The sequence below is a fragment of the Phasianus colchicus genome, chromosome Z (genome assembly GCF_987193195.1).
Source record: "Phasianus colchicus chromosome Z, bPhaCol1.hap1.1, whole genome shotgun sequence".
In the NCBI taxonomy this organism is placed as follows: Eukaryota; Metazoa; Chordata; class Aves; order Galliformes; family Phasianidae; genus Phasianus; species Phasianus colchicus.
Window position 1 is genome coordinate 87286787 of NC_143476.1, and position 14701 is coordinate 87301487.

Below are 14701 nucleotides of genomic sequence, written 5' to 3' on the forward strand. Positions count from 1 at the left end.
ACATTATATGTTCATGGTCACACTACTCATTATCTCATTGTCATGGTTTTGGTTTTTTTTTATTTGATTTTCAATATTCCACATCAAAACATCATGTACTGGAATTAAAGTGTTAATGCTCTAACTCTACGTACCTATCCCTATACATTACGGAAGTCACGGGATCTGACCCTTCTGGGTGGGGCGGTCTCTTACTGCCTGGCAGTGGCTGCTGGAGGGTGCTTTCCTAGCCGTTCCAAGCTTTTTCAGGTTTGACTCGGTCTCGGGAACTCTCTCTCATATCTTATTTGATTTATTAGTCTCAATTCCAATTAGATTGTATTATATTGTATTATTTTGCATTCCGATATCATAGTTAGTAAAATAAGTTTACCTCCATAGATTGTTGCCGCTGTTTTTTTCCTTTTCCCCCTACCTTCCCATTTTGTGGGCCCAGGCGGGGGGTGGGGAGGGCAGGGGCCTACTGCCCCCTGTCACGGGCATAAACTGATCTAGTTAATTCCGTGACACTCATCAAAATGAATATACATACACTCTGCCTTTCCTTTGACTTCAGGGCAGTTGTAAGCATGGTGCACTTCAAGGGTTGCTCTTCACTGGGGCCTCTGGATGATGCTGCACTTACTGATATAAATACCACATATTGGGAGCTGCAACTAACACCAAAAGCAAACAAAATAAAATCTCTTTACTATTACATCTTGTCTTTGCAGCATCTGTAGTAGTAGCCATTAGATTTTAAAACTCATTTATGAGTTTATGAGTAAAAACACAGAATGTTACTGACTTTTTTTTTTTTTTTTTAATGAGGATTCATATATTACAAAAAAAAAAAAAAAAACAAAAAAAAACCCAAAACTTGATGTCTTGAATGCTACAGTGGATTCAATAGGAATTTTTCAGTATAGCACCACTGGTGACAAGGTGACAATCAAGCAGCAATCACAGATCAATTCAGGTGTTTTTTTTTGTTGTTTGCTTGGTTGTTTTTTTTTTTTTTTTTTTTTTAATACATCAGTACTTCTGAGGCAAGCAGAGTTGCCAAGATTGAAAGGCAAAAGAAAGACGGTTGAATACAGATTTATGGAATGGGCAATACGATGCTATTAATAGGAGGAAAAGTTCTCTGAGATTCAGTCTGATGCTTCAAGACAGATTTCTTAAATTAAACTATCCCTCTCCTTAGATTGGAAGAGGTAAATAATTTGGTGCTACAAGGAAACCTTTGCCATAGCAGCTGTATAAAAGGGGCCATATAAGCTTGGTGTGTTGGTTTGCAGCAAAATTTAAAAGAAAATCTTGTTTCAGTCATACTCTATAAAGAATCTGCAATAGGAGAAGCTGTGCAATGGACAAGGAGTCAGCCTGTTTTGGAAGGTAGAAGGGGGACAATGGATTTCTGGGTGGACAGTATATGAGTCTTATTAACTTTCACTCTGACACTAACTTTCAAAAATAATAACCAGATTTTCCAAATGTTGAACTTTTCTGGCAACTATTTCTTATTCTAGCAGGGAAGGTTGTGGTTCACCTTCTGGATTCTTTTAACTTTCAGAGGCATGGGCCAATAAAAATCAGTCAATGTCTTACAATTAATGTAGTTTTTCCACAAACCTGATGTTACCTCTAATCTTTTCTTAGCACTTTTTTTTTTTTTTTTTTTAACATCATTTTTATATAGTAAAGTCAAAGACTGTGAAGTCAGAAGAGCTCAAAAGGTGACAAAAATCCTTCTGTGGTAGCTTCTTACCAGATCTATCTTGTTCAGTTAGCCTTGAATTGGTTAATTTCCAACTCAGTAGTATCACAAATGGGTGGGTGCCATCTTCACAGGGTTGAAATGAAGAAAATGAAAAAAAAATCACACTGGTTTTGCTATTATTAAAACCTGTTACCAAGAAGGATTAAACTTAAAGCTGTTGTGTTCATCTGAATTTAGATGCCTGTATTACCATCTCTGTTAGGCAGCACTATGCAAATGTTGACTGTGATGGAATTCTGCAAGTATCTGAGATCCACATAAACATTTTCAGCTTTTTAGTTTAGCAGAATATATTTTATGTGTAAGGATTCACTTCAAGTAAGTTTGACTAACTAAACCATTAGTCATCTGTTATTAATTGATTACCCTGTAGCAGATGTAAAGGCATAGTTACCTTCAGAAGAATCAAGTACCACACTCAGCATTTAGGAATGAATTGCATTATATCTTTCCCTTGATTTCATACATAGTACACATGGCTGATTCACAACAGACACTTATAGTTTGTTAAACATACCCGAGCTGGTTCACTTGTAGTGATTGTTATAATCACTGCAGACTACTGCATCAGGAAAGTCCCTGAAGTCACTGCTATAACAGATACAATGCTACTAAAGATGCAAAGCAGCCTACGTAACAGCCTTGCACATTCATACTGCTCTCATTGGTGAGCCTGTATAAGTTGGAATATCCCCCCACTCAACCACCAAGAATACAAGCATACATATAAATCCTAGTGGTCTCCAATTTAGTATGAACATTTCTGTGAACAAGTCATCTTTTCACAGCTCTCATGTCAGCAAAAAAGGAAATAAAGTTCATAGGTTTTTGCTCTCTTATTTTTAATATATATTGATCCACACTATTAATATGACTAGCACTGGCAGATAGATCTTCAGAAGATATGAGAAGTAACCTGGTAAGATCCTACTACTGTTGCTGTAAGTCCTCCTTTCCTTGCAGTCAACAGCGTTGAATACCTGCCTGCTGCATCCTTACCCACATTTTCAGATCTCACTGAATTCTGGACATATAAGTGAAGTACAGTAAAACTACTAACTGCACATTATCTCAGCTCCTCAAATTATGTTTTTTTTTTTTTTTTCCTGAGTCTGATAGTGCTATGGAATTGCATAGATTAGAACACAAATCCTCATGTTTTGTGATATAAATCCACCATTTGCTGATGTAGGCTGGTAAGACATTTTCCCTCTGGGCAACAATTATCCGTAAGGTTGTGAGCTTGGGAAATCAGGTATTATATGAGATCCAGTCTTCTATTGTATCAGCTGTGAAAATCAAGAGAAAGGTAATATTTGCTGCCAATTGCCCAAATAAGGTACAACCTACTAATGGATCAAAGCACTGCAAAGATTCTTAACATTAGACGTTATTTACTATAGATATATTATTGACTCTCCATACTTCTATATACACTGACCATATGAAAAAGAAATTGTGAACATATGCAACTGAGAAAGAGGAAGCTACAAGCTCAGTGGATTTTAAAAACTAGTTTATTAGCACAGAAATGCTATTATGGCAAAAAATTGTTGCTAATACAGAGGAAATAACAACTGCAAAGCCATGTTATGTATGAGTACACAAAAGCTACAGAGGTAGCTTGACAGGTGGAAGAAATTATCCCGGTAGAATATACAAATAAAATAAATAGATGATGAAAACACCAACTGAAATCTTTTTACACGTAATTATTTTCAATGACCAGTCAGCATTCTTCTTTTATTCAACATATTTTTGGAAGATTAGAGTGTAGGTTGTAAATTAAAGAAATCATTATGAAAAGAATATAAATTACATGAGGTTTGAGTTGGAAAAAGAAAAAGAAAAAGAAAAAAAAAAACCGAAAAAAAAAAACCAAACAAACTCTGAGTTATCTGGGAAAGTATATCACATCAGCAATTGATACCCTAGAACACGAGAAAACCCTGAAAAAGATTTGGTAAGAGCAGCAAATGAGATGTGGATTTACAGTCCAACATAACATAAAAAAGTTCACCACTAATTGATAACCATTAGCAGTGGTATTATATAATAGGTTAAAAAAACCCTTTTCCTCCTCATTCTCTGAAATACATAAACATAGATCTCTATTAGTTTTTTCTATGTGTGCAGAACAAATGCAGAATTCTACTTTTACTCCCCAGAATTTTTCAGAAGGAAACTCATTTCTTTGTCCTATATCATTTTGGAGCTACAGCTTAAAAGCTGAATGACATTTTTACACTTCAGATAATCAATTTAATGTTTTGTTCCTGTTTTATTTTGTTTGTTCGTTTTGAATACAGAATATATAAAAATGTACAAATTTGACATTTGTTTGTGTTTTGTGTTTTGTTTTGTTTTGGTGCGTGTATGTTTACTTTCTTTGTCTTTACTACTCCTTAAAATTTCTTCATTTGCCGAGGAAAAGATGTAGTAACAAAACCAAGCTGAATTATAATCTTAATACTTTGAACTGTTCAAAATCTCTTCTGTTACCAGAAAGTAAAAAGTGTCAAATTCCTTGTGTTTTTATTTCTTATTTGTTGTTCTAAAATTGGAAACAGATGAGAAACTGATAGAAAATTAAAATTTAAAAGACAAAGAGGGAAAATAAAGAGGTGAAATGCACATATACAGTGTAAAATTGGAAAATGGAAGAAAAGAAAAAATAGAGACATCTTGGTTGTTTTATCTAAAAGGTAGATATTATTATAAGACTTAATAAAATAACAAAAAAAAAAATAAACAGGAGGCGGAACAAATGTTTACGAGGGTGGATAGTGATAGCACAAGGGGAAAAGGTTTTAAATTGAGTCGGGAGGTTCAGGTTAGATATTAGGAGGAAGTTTTTCATACAGAGGGTGGTGACACACTGAAACCTGCCCAAGGAGGCTTGGATGTACCATCCTTGGAGGCATTCAAGGCTAGGCTGGATGTGGCTCTGGGCAGCCTGGTCTAGTGTTTGGCAACTATGCTTATGGCAGAGGGGTTGAAACTAGATGATCATTATGGTCCTTTTCAACCCCGTTCATTCTTTGATTCTGTGATTCTATGAACAAAAATAATTTTCCACTAGCTGTCTCTAGTAATTTTTTTTTTTTTTTAGAATGAAATTAGGGTCAATCAATTCAATTTGGAAAAGTATTACAAAAAATAGAAAATATGTGTCTATTATCAAAGTCAGACTACAGATGTTTAAATGATGTCATGTCTATATGACTGTTTCAAGAGAAGAAAAAATTAATAATAAATAATAAATAAATCTTTTTACTTGGCAATAATTAAGTTCCAAGGAATTAGATAAATGGAATATTTCAAATGAATGTGATTATATCTGGGCCAGAACCTCAAGAAAACTTTCAGTAGGCTTTATTTTCATTATTATGTTTTCTTCGGTGTCAGTAAACTTCCATTTCTATTACACTATTTCATAATTGTCAGCAAGAGAATTATCCCAATCATGATTTAATGATAAAGTCTGAATGCAGGATGTTGTGATGTTATTAAGGCTACTGAATCTATGATAAATAGAAAACCAGAGTAGAAAACAAAATACTAGCTGTATTTTGGTTGCACTTTCCTGTGCAAATACTTACTTAATCAACTAATGACAATTACAGTATTTAATTCATATGAATTTGTTTGATCACCGGACTGTTGAAGTGCTCTCATAAATAGCAGCAAATAAAGAGACACTAAAAACATCTTGATGCAACCAAACCATTTGAATTTTCAAAATATTAACTTCTTAGATTTGTGTACAGATATTGTGCTTATCATGCTTATGAAAACAGACTACTGCTGATGTACAAAGAAACAGGAATAGATGGAACATGCCCATCATGTTATTATAAATATGTTTCTTAAAAAGAAAAAGGAAAAAAACAAACAAAACAAATTGTGAAGTAGAAGTGAACTAATCATAGGTAATCATTTCAGGTTTTGGTCTCCTTCTCTTTTACAGTAAAAGAATGAAAAGCAAAAGTGATCAATCTATATCTGAATTTCTGTGAGATCAAATGAATGAATGAATGATTGAATGAATGAATAAATAAATAAATAAATAAATCCAGCTTGCAAGTAGAATTTATTATCAATGATTTTCTGTAGAAAATATATATGGAAAGCTAACCTGGTGATTCATTTTTCTGAGAATACTTTCCTACACAACCCTCATAAAAAAAAAAAAAACTACTACATTATAACATTATAACATAACTTTATAATTACAGTTCAATGGATAAATGTCTATTAAAATATGAACATCTGTGGAGTTTTTAGCACTTTATAAACCTGCATTATACTACTATTTCTAGATGACTTCTCAGGCTAATGCATTTCATTTTATATTTTTCCATGACATTTTCAGAAATGATTCATTTAGCTGGTTTGGGAAAGAAATGGAGAAAGTTACATTCTCTTCATCCCACAGAATTTGAAAATAAGCAAACAAACAATGTAATGTAATTAAAAATAGAATATGGATTACAAAATAAGGCATTTGACTAGAACAACATAGAGAATGTTAATTTACTTTTCTACTACTCTAGTATTATTAAATTGTAATCTTGATATTGCTTTCATGAATATAAATAATCTCACAGAAAGCTGAATTATAGCTTACAGAAAAAGCAAGGATGAAGCAAATAGGATTGGAAACAATAATTGTTTTTAATTGAGATTACATAATTTAGCAGCAGATCTGTGATAAAGAATAAATCCTGTATCCTGTATAATTTTACATTAAAAAAAAAAAAAAAAAAAAGTCAAAAATAAATCTTTTTGGCATCAAACTAGACTAAAATGCTCCAAACAGAAATCTGAAACCAAAGTACATTTCACAGAATCACAGAATGGCCAGGGTTGAAAGGGACCTCAAGGATCATGAATCTCCAAGCCCCCTGCCACACGCAGGGCCACCAACCATTCCATCTAATGCTAGACCAGGCTGCCCAGGGCCCCATCCAATCTGGCCTTGAACACTTCCAGGGACGGGGCATCCACAGCCCCTCTGGGCAGCCGGTTCCAGTACCTCACCACTTGTTCTGTAAAGAATTTCCCATTGACATCCAAATGCATCTGGAAACTTTTCCTGAAAGTTCTCTTCTCACTTGCTTGATATGCAAGTTTCAGATAATTTTTCATTGCTGACTTAAATAGTTTGAAGGAATCTGTTACACTGCAAGCCCCTGAACTTTTTTGCTTCCATTGACTTTGCTCACTTTTTCACATAATTTGTCAGAGTTTTTCATTTTGAAATTGAGTAATTCAGCTGGAGAATTACTCCATTTCATTGTTTTTTCCTTATTTTCCATTTAATTTATATTCAGTCAGCTTACAACTGCTGACGTCAAGGGTATCTCAATATTAGTATTATGTTCAGTAAGTTCATGAAATTAGAGAAATATCTGGCAGGCTAGTTGAAGTAGGAGCAGTAATTTCAGTAGGGCACCTGGAAATCATTGTTATGTCCCTTGAACATGTGGAGGTCAGTGCTACTTCATAAGCCTGTCAAATGTTTTTCTTTGTAGAGATAGTTGAAATTGTGCAAATGCCACACTGCCTTCTTATGAATACAGAATTAATGTGTTTATAGTACTGCTGCTTGATTATAGATACAATTATGATTTTAAGATGGTCTAGATTTTTTCATGAGTGACATACAGTTATACTGTGCATATATGTATTCAATACAGGGAGAAAACAATTGAATTTATTGAAAAGTTATTTGGGGCGAATGTGCAAAAGATTTTGGAGGACTTTACTTCCTAATCCTGCACTTTACTGAATCACAGAATCACAGAATGGCCAGGGTTGAAAGGGACCTCAAGGATCATGAATCTCCAAGGCCCCTGCCAAAGGCAGGGCCACTAACCTCCTCATTTAATGCTAGACCAGGCTGCCCAGGGCCCCATCCAATCTGGCCTTGAACACTTCCAGGGACGGGGCATCCACAGCCCCTCTGGGCAGCCTGTTCCAGTACTTCACCACTCTGTAAAGAATTTTCCACTGACTTCCAACCTGAATCTCCCCTCCCTCAACTTAAAACCATTTCCCCTCATCCTGCAGTTATCTACCCTTTCAAAGACTTGATTCCCATCCCGTCTGTAGGCTCCCTTTAGGTATAGAAAGGCTGCAATGAGATCATCCCACAGCCTTCATTTCTCCAGGCTGAACAAGACCAGCTCCCTCAGCCTGTCCTCATAGGGGAGGTGCTCCAGTCCCCTGATCATCTTCGTGGCCCTCCTCTGGTCCCTCTCCAACAGCTCCCTGCCTTTCTTGTACTGCGGGCTCCACACTTGGATGCAGTATTCCAGATGGGGCCTCACAAGAGCAGGGAGGTTGTGGAGTCTCCTTCTCTGGAGATATTCAAGACCCGCCTGGATGCCTACTTGTGCAACCTGGTGTAGGGAACCTGCTTTGGCAGGGGGGTTGGACTCGATGATCTCTGGAGGTCCCTTCCAACCCCTACAATTATGTGATTCTGTGATTCTGTGAATAGAGAGGAACAATCACCTCCCTGTCCCTGCTGGCCACCCCTCTTCTGATGGAGCCCAGGATACCATTTGCCTTCTGAGCCGCAAGGGCACACTGCTGGCTCATAGTAAGTTTTTCATCTATCAAGACCCCCAGGTCCTTCTCCACAGGGCTGCTCTCAAGGACCGCTCCTTCCAGGCTGTAAGGATGCCTGGGACTCCTCCGGCCCAAGTGCAAAACTCTGCACTTTGCCGTGTTGAACCTCATCAGGTTCACCCGGGCCCACCTTTCTAGCCTGTTGAGGTCCCTCTGAATGGCATCCCTCCCTTCAACCGTGTCGACCGCACCACTCAGCTTGGTGTCGTCAGCAAATTTACTGAGGGTGCACTTGATTCTGTCATGGATGTCATTGATAAAGATGTTAGAGAGCACCGGTCCCAAGACAGACACCTGGGGGACGCCGCTCGTTACCAGCCTCCACCTGGACATAGAGCCATTGATGACCACCCTCGTCTGCGGCCTTTCAACCAGGTTCTTATCCATTGGGTGGTCCACCCATCAAATCCACAGCCCTCCAATTTGGAGATAAGGATGTGGTGGGGGACCATGTCAAAGGCCTTGCTCAAGTCCAGGTAAATGGCATCGGTCGCCTTTCCCTTGTCCACCGATGCCGTCACCCAATTATACAAGGCCACCAGATTGGTCAAGCATGTCCTTCCCATGATGAAGCTGTGCTGGCTGTCACAGATCACACACCCTTTCCTCATGTGATCAAGCATGTCATCCAGGATGATCTGTTCCATGATCTTCCCAGGTGCAGAGGTGAGACTCACCGGCCTGTAGTTTCTGGGGTCCTCCTTGCTCCCTTTCTTGTAAATGGGAGTGATGTGGTGGTGAGGTACTGGAACCGGCTGCCCAGGGAGGTTGTGGATGCCCCGTCCCTGGAGGTGTTCAAGGCCAGATTGGATGGGGCCCGGGCAGTCTGGTCTAGCATTAGGTGGAATGGTTGGTGGCCCTGCGTGTGGCAGGGGGGTTGGAGATTCATGATCCTTGAGGTTCCTTCCAACCCTGTCAATTCTGTGATTCTGTGATTCTGTGACCCTTCCTCCAGTCATCCGAGACCACACCTGACAGCCACGACTTTTAAAATATGATGGAGAGCGGCTCGGCAACCACCTCAGCCAGCTCCTTCTGAACCCTGGGATGCATGCCATCCGGCCCCATAGACTTGTACACATTCTGTCTCATGAGGCGGTCTCAGGCCTGCTCTGTCCCCAGAGTGGGGGGAGATTTACCACCCTGGTCCCCACCCAGATGTGTAGGGATGCAGGGCTCAGGGACGTGAGAAGTGCTGGAATCTTGGTGGCCAGTGAAGACCGAGGCAAAGAACTCATTCAGTACCTCAGCCTTCTCTTTGTCCGTTGAAGCCAGTTCTCCTTTTACATTTACCAAAGGAGGTACATTTGCTTTGGCCTGTCTCTTCTGACCAATGTACCTGTAGAAAGTCTTCCTGTTGTTTTTCACGTCCCTTGCCAAGTTCAGTTCCGCTTGCCCTTTGGCTTTCCAGATCCTACACCTGCAATTTTGGACATCATCCCTGTATTCTTCCCAGTTAACACACCCTTGTTTCCAGAGCTTGTATATACTTTTCTTTGCCCTCAACACTCCCAGCTGGTTCTAAAGAAATATAATTACAAGAATATACCTTACAACCTAACTAGACATATAGTTAATAATGAAACAAGCTTACAGCATTACAGTGGAAAATCACTTTGCAAGGACAGAAGAGTCAGAACTGGACAGTGGTTCACACAAAAGAAAAGTGTGTGAATATCTTGTTGGGAGCTACATATCTTGAAGCTCTTGATCCAAATGTGTCAGAATTGCAGAGAAGTAAATGGCCACAGGAGTGTGGGTAAAATATTTTTCCTACATAAACATAAGAGAGTTGAAGGCAGTCCTAGCACAAAGCCAAACAAGCTGAATGTCATGAGCTTTGACAGAATTTGACACATTCACATTTTTCTCCTCATGTGGAAGCAGAGGGCCAAATAAACTGAAATTTACATCTGCATTTGATTTTTCCTTTTGAAATTCTGGTTGAATTGCAATGTATAAAGTTAATCTCTTCTGAACAAATAAAATTCCTTCTATTTCCACAGGACCTAAATTCCAAATTTAGAAAGTGATCTAAACTAACTCCGATATTAAACCTGATTGTTGGCCCAATAAGATTAATGATTTGCTTAATGCTGATGATGTAAGCTGTCCTTTGGCTGCTCTTACCTCCTTGCAGAGGTTAATTTCTGCACAAATTTCACATGCAGATTGGCTTTCATTGTCAGTGAGGCTGCTGTGAACCTGCCTGGTTTCATCATGGAAATGTAAGCATCGCAGAAAGTTTTATTCCTCTAAAAGCAAATCTTTAATTAAACAGAATATTTTGAAATAAATACATGTGTCTGTAAACATGCTGGAGGGCAGAAGGACATGTTTTTATTTATATGATTTTAATAAAAGATAGGTTTCTAGTTAAATCCCTATGTGAGCGATCTGATATATGAAACACAGTATAAGAAAGCAATGAGCCTGTGCTCTACAGCTTTAACAAACTTTACACTTTCAGTTAGAAAAGATCATTGTCTCCTTTTTTTCTTCTTCTTCCTTCCTTAAATCCTTTTGGACTGAACTTAATAAGGACAGCCTTTGATTTCCTGAAGCAGAGCTCAGACTAATCTGACAAGAACCAACCAGCCAAGCAGGAAAAGATTAAAAAAAAAAAAATTTTTTTTTTTTTTTCTCCATACATATTCTTTACCTAATGCCTCTAAGTTAGACATTGTTCTGATTTTATATATATATCTATATCTATCTATCTATATATACATATATATATACACATTTTAAAATCCTTCTTACAAATTTCTGTCACCGGTCTTTAATATTTTGCTGGTAGTCCTTTAAATACAGCCTCCAGAGTTCATATTATCCATTTAAATATCAAATAACTTTGAGAACTAAACCCTTGGTCCCATGATACTGAATCCCAGTGTCTATTCACACTTTGTGTAGATGTGTTTTTCTTCATCAGTTTGTTTTTAGTTAGCACTGTTTCATTTAGTGTCTGCATGGTCTTGATTACTACCTGGAAAAACATCTGTTTGCATATTTCTGGCATTTTCAGACAGTTGTTTCTGCTCTACAGTATCCTGGAATTTCACCTACGAACACAGCATAAGAAACACAAGGTGATTAAAACCTTATATTTATTCTCTCCAGAGGGACCAGACACAGAGATTTCAGTGTTCTGCTAGGTTGTCTTCCAGCACGTTCTGCAGAGAACTGCAGAACTGGTACTAAGAGGCTGTGGTGCAAAACCCACACAGCCCCATTTAAGTTAACATAAGTAGAGTATGCAGTTCCATTTCCACTTTCGACTTTCCATTTCCAAGCTTTGCACATGTACTTCACACCAGAGTGTCATGGCTGTTTCACAAGATATATGAACTTGTCTGAACTTCAATAAATTTACAACACTTTGCTCTGGCCAATCCTTTTCCCTCCAAAATGAATAAAAACATTTGATTCCTTTTGGTTCAAACAGACATTTCCCTTTCTTTGTTCTTAAGCATTTAAATATTTTTTATGGAGAAGAAAATTGCCCTTGATTTCACATATAATACTCAGTTCAGACTTACCTGCTGTGAAAAAAAAAAAAAAAAAAAAAAAAAAAAAAAAAGGTTCATAATACTTCACAATCTTAAATGCAGCAGGAATGCCTAACTTTCCACTGTAATACTAAGCAAACTTTTCCATAGGATCACATGCTCTTTAAAGTGTTTCATTTTCTCTTGGTACAAGCAAAAGCCTAATCAAAACTGTGAATTTCAGATAAGCTTTTATCAGACTTTTGCTGTAGCCATCTCAGAAATGAGCTGTCATCAGCAAATTTAATCTGTCTGTGGCTGCTTTAATTGTTAGCACCATTTCTGCCAAATCTTCACAGTGCTCATAGCATGGAAAGTTTCTTTAGGACTTCTAAATCAGTCAGCAGAGGTTGCATGCTTTTTTAAATTATTGTTTATTTTATTTTTATTTTTATGATTTATATATTTTAAAAGGCGGAGGCCCTTAAATGAACTGTTGAATTCTGGAAATTCAACTGCATAGTAGTTGTATAATACTCAGTAGTATTAAATACTGAGTCTGAAATGTGCAGGTGAAAGGGAGAACCCTGTTAGCAAGAATAAAGTTCTGGGAGATATTTTACTTTATTTGGAGTGAGGACAAATAGAAATAGATTTTCATTAATGTTGTGTTTGGAATATTGTCATGGAATTTTATTCGCTGTATAAAAGTAATTGCACTAGGCCTCCAAACTTTAGCAGTCTGAAGGACAAGAAAGATGGCCTTATTCTTAAGTTTGCTGAAGGAAGCCTCAGCAGAACTAGGCTTTCTCTTCCATTTCACCACAGGCTTTCTCTTGACCCTGAGCAATTTATTTTGGCCTGGATTCTCCAAGGATTTTATGATATCACTTTCTTTAGAGTCTGTATGAATGAGATGCTCAGGTGCTTGCACATAGCTGACCCTTAGTGCCTGGTACTACCCATGAGCACTAATTACTACTGAATTTTATCTGCCAGTTGGTTGCCTGGCCATCAAGCACTGTGAGACATCCCTACAGTTCCTCAGAGGCAGCTACAGTCCAACACTCCTAATTAGGGATTTCTGGGTATCGTGAAATTCTTTCACTCTTAGCTCTTCTTACAAACCATTTATCAATATACTAAGCAGCATGCATACTAACTAAAAGGGATTTTCTTTCTTTTCTCAGGTGAGTACTGTGGCAATTTACTCGTAAATCCAGAGCTAAATAGATGATGTCTACTACACAACAATTCAAACAGGATATGCGTACACATATACAACTGTGAGAGACTCTGATTACAGCTCCAGACCTGACATGCTGTTTCTGGCTAACTTAGGTATACATAACTCCTAAGTTGTTGCTTATGTTATGGTAGCAATTACAAAATTTTTCTAGGCAATCAGTTCCAGAGAGAATAAAGCACTGGAATAAGATGTCTTGAACTGTTATTCCTGGATAGCTTTAAAGCTGAATGCGAAAGTAAAATACAGTATCTTTGACTAGGAAAGAAATGGCTAAGTTATGTCTGTATTAGTAAATCTGTGATTCGTGGACAGCAGTGGTTCATTAGGCACAAATAAGTAGTCCTGTATGATAATTGTAGTCAGTGTGTGATGGGAAACTATAAAGCAGTAGAATTATATTTATCTAATTCCCCCAAAAAAACTAATTTGTTGAGTTTGGCCTCTTTCTCTTTATTATTTCAAATGGTTGGCATTTGTATTTCTTTATTTTTGTGAAACTTGTTTGCCTATATGAGGATCTTGCAGAGTCCGTGGTAATTTGCTTTTACTTTGAATCTGTGCTTGTTCATTTGGTTGTTTGCTTTGGATAATTACATCCCTCCTGCTCTATCATTCCCTTTTGTAAGCTATGATTTGCATGTAAGCTATGTGAGCATGATTTGCAAATTCAGATTATTCTAAATGAATATGCAATTTCAAATTCACTTTGTGCAACTTCAAGCATCCAAGTTTATATTATGCTTTTACATCCATGCCAATAAAAATCATATCTGAATGCTCAGAAAAAAATGAAGACAAAAAGGATATTTCTTCAATTCATTCAACTGATTGGAGCATTTTATTTTGCAATCCTCAGTGACAGCTGTGTCTGATCTTGCATCAGGCTTTATGACTCTAACAGTTTCTCTTCTTGAAAAGATGAATTTCAGTTTGAAAAGGTGATATTAGAATCTTTGCAGTCTGGTTAAGACAAGCCCTAGAATACTAAGTGTTCTAAGACAAATCCAAAATTTTACTTTCTGATCTATACAAAAATTAATTTTTATAATGGAAAAATGAACAAAAGTGAAGACTGGCATTTCACCAGTGAATATTTGTTCCTTGAGAATATAATATACATGACCTTGCATTTACTATAAAAATCAGAAATAATAATATATATATATATTTTTCTCCAAATTCAGTGGTTGAAGGGAATATCCTAAGCATTACTGATGAAATCAGGGTATTTGTGTCTCAGTAGGAGATTCTTTTCCCTAAATGTAGTTAATGCCTTCTTCTTTACACTATATAGAGCAAGATGTTAGAATATCTGCTCTGTAGAAGAATCTTGCACGGTCCCTGGTAGACCGTGAACGTGTAGCATCCAACCTATCAAATTCACGAGTCAGTATGTTAGAAAGAGAGTCACGAGATACTTCTTTTCTCAGAACATACAAACACTGAGACCAACTAACTAATATAGCTGAAATACTTTATATGTGGTTGAAAAGATGGAATGAATTCAAGTACAAAACCTTCTGAAAGCACAGAGGTGCTAATAAAGTCCCAAAGTCATGT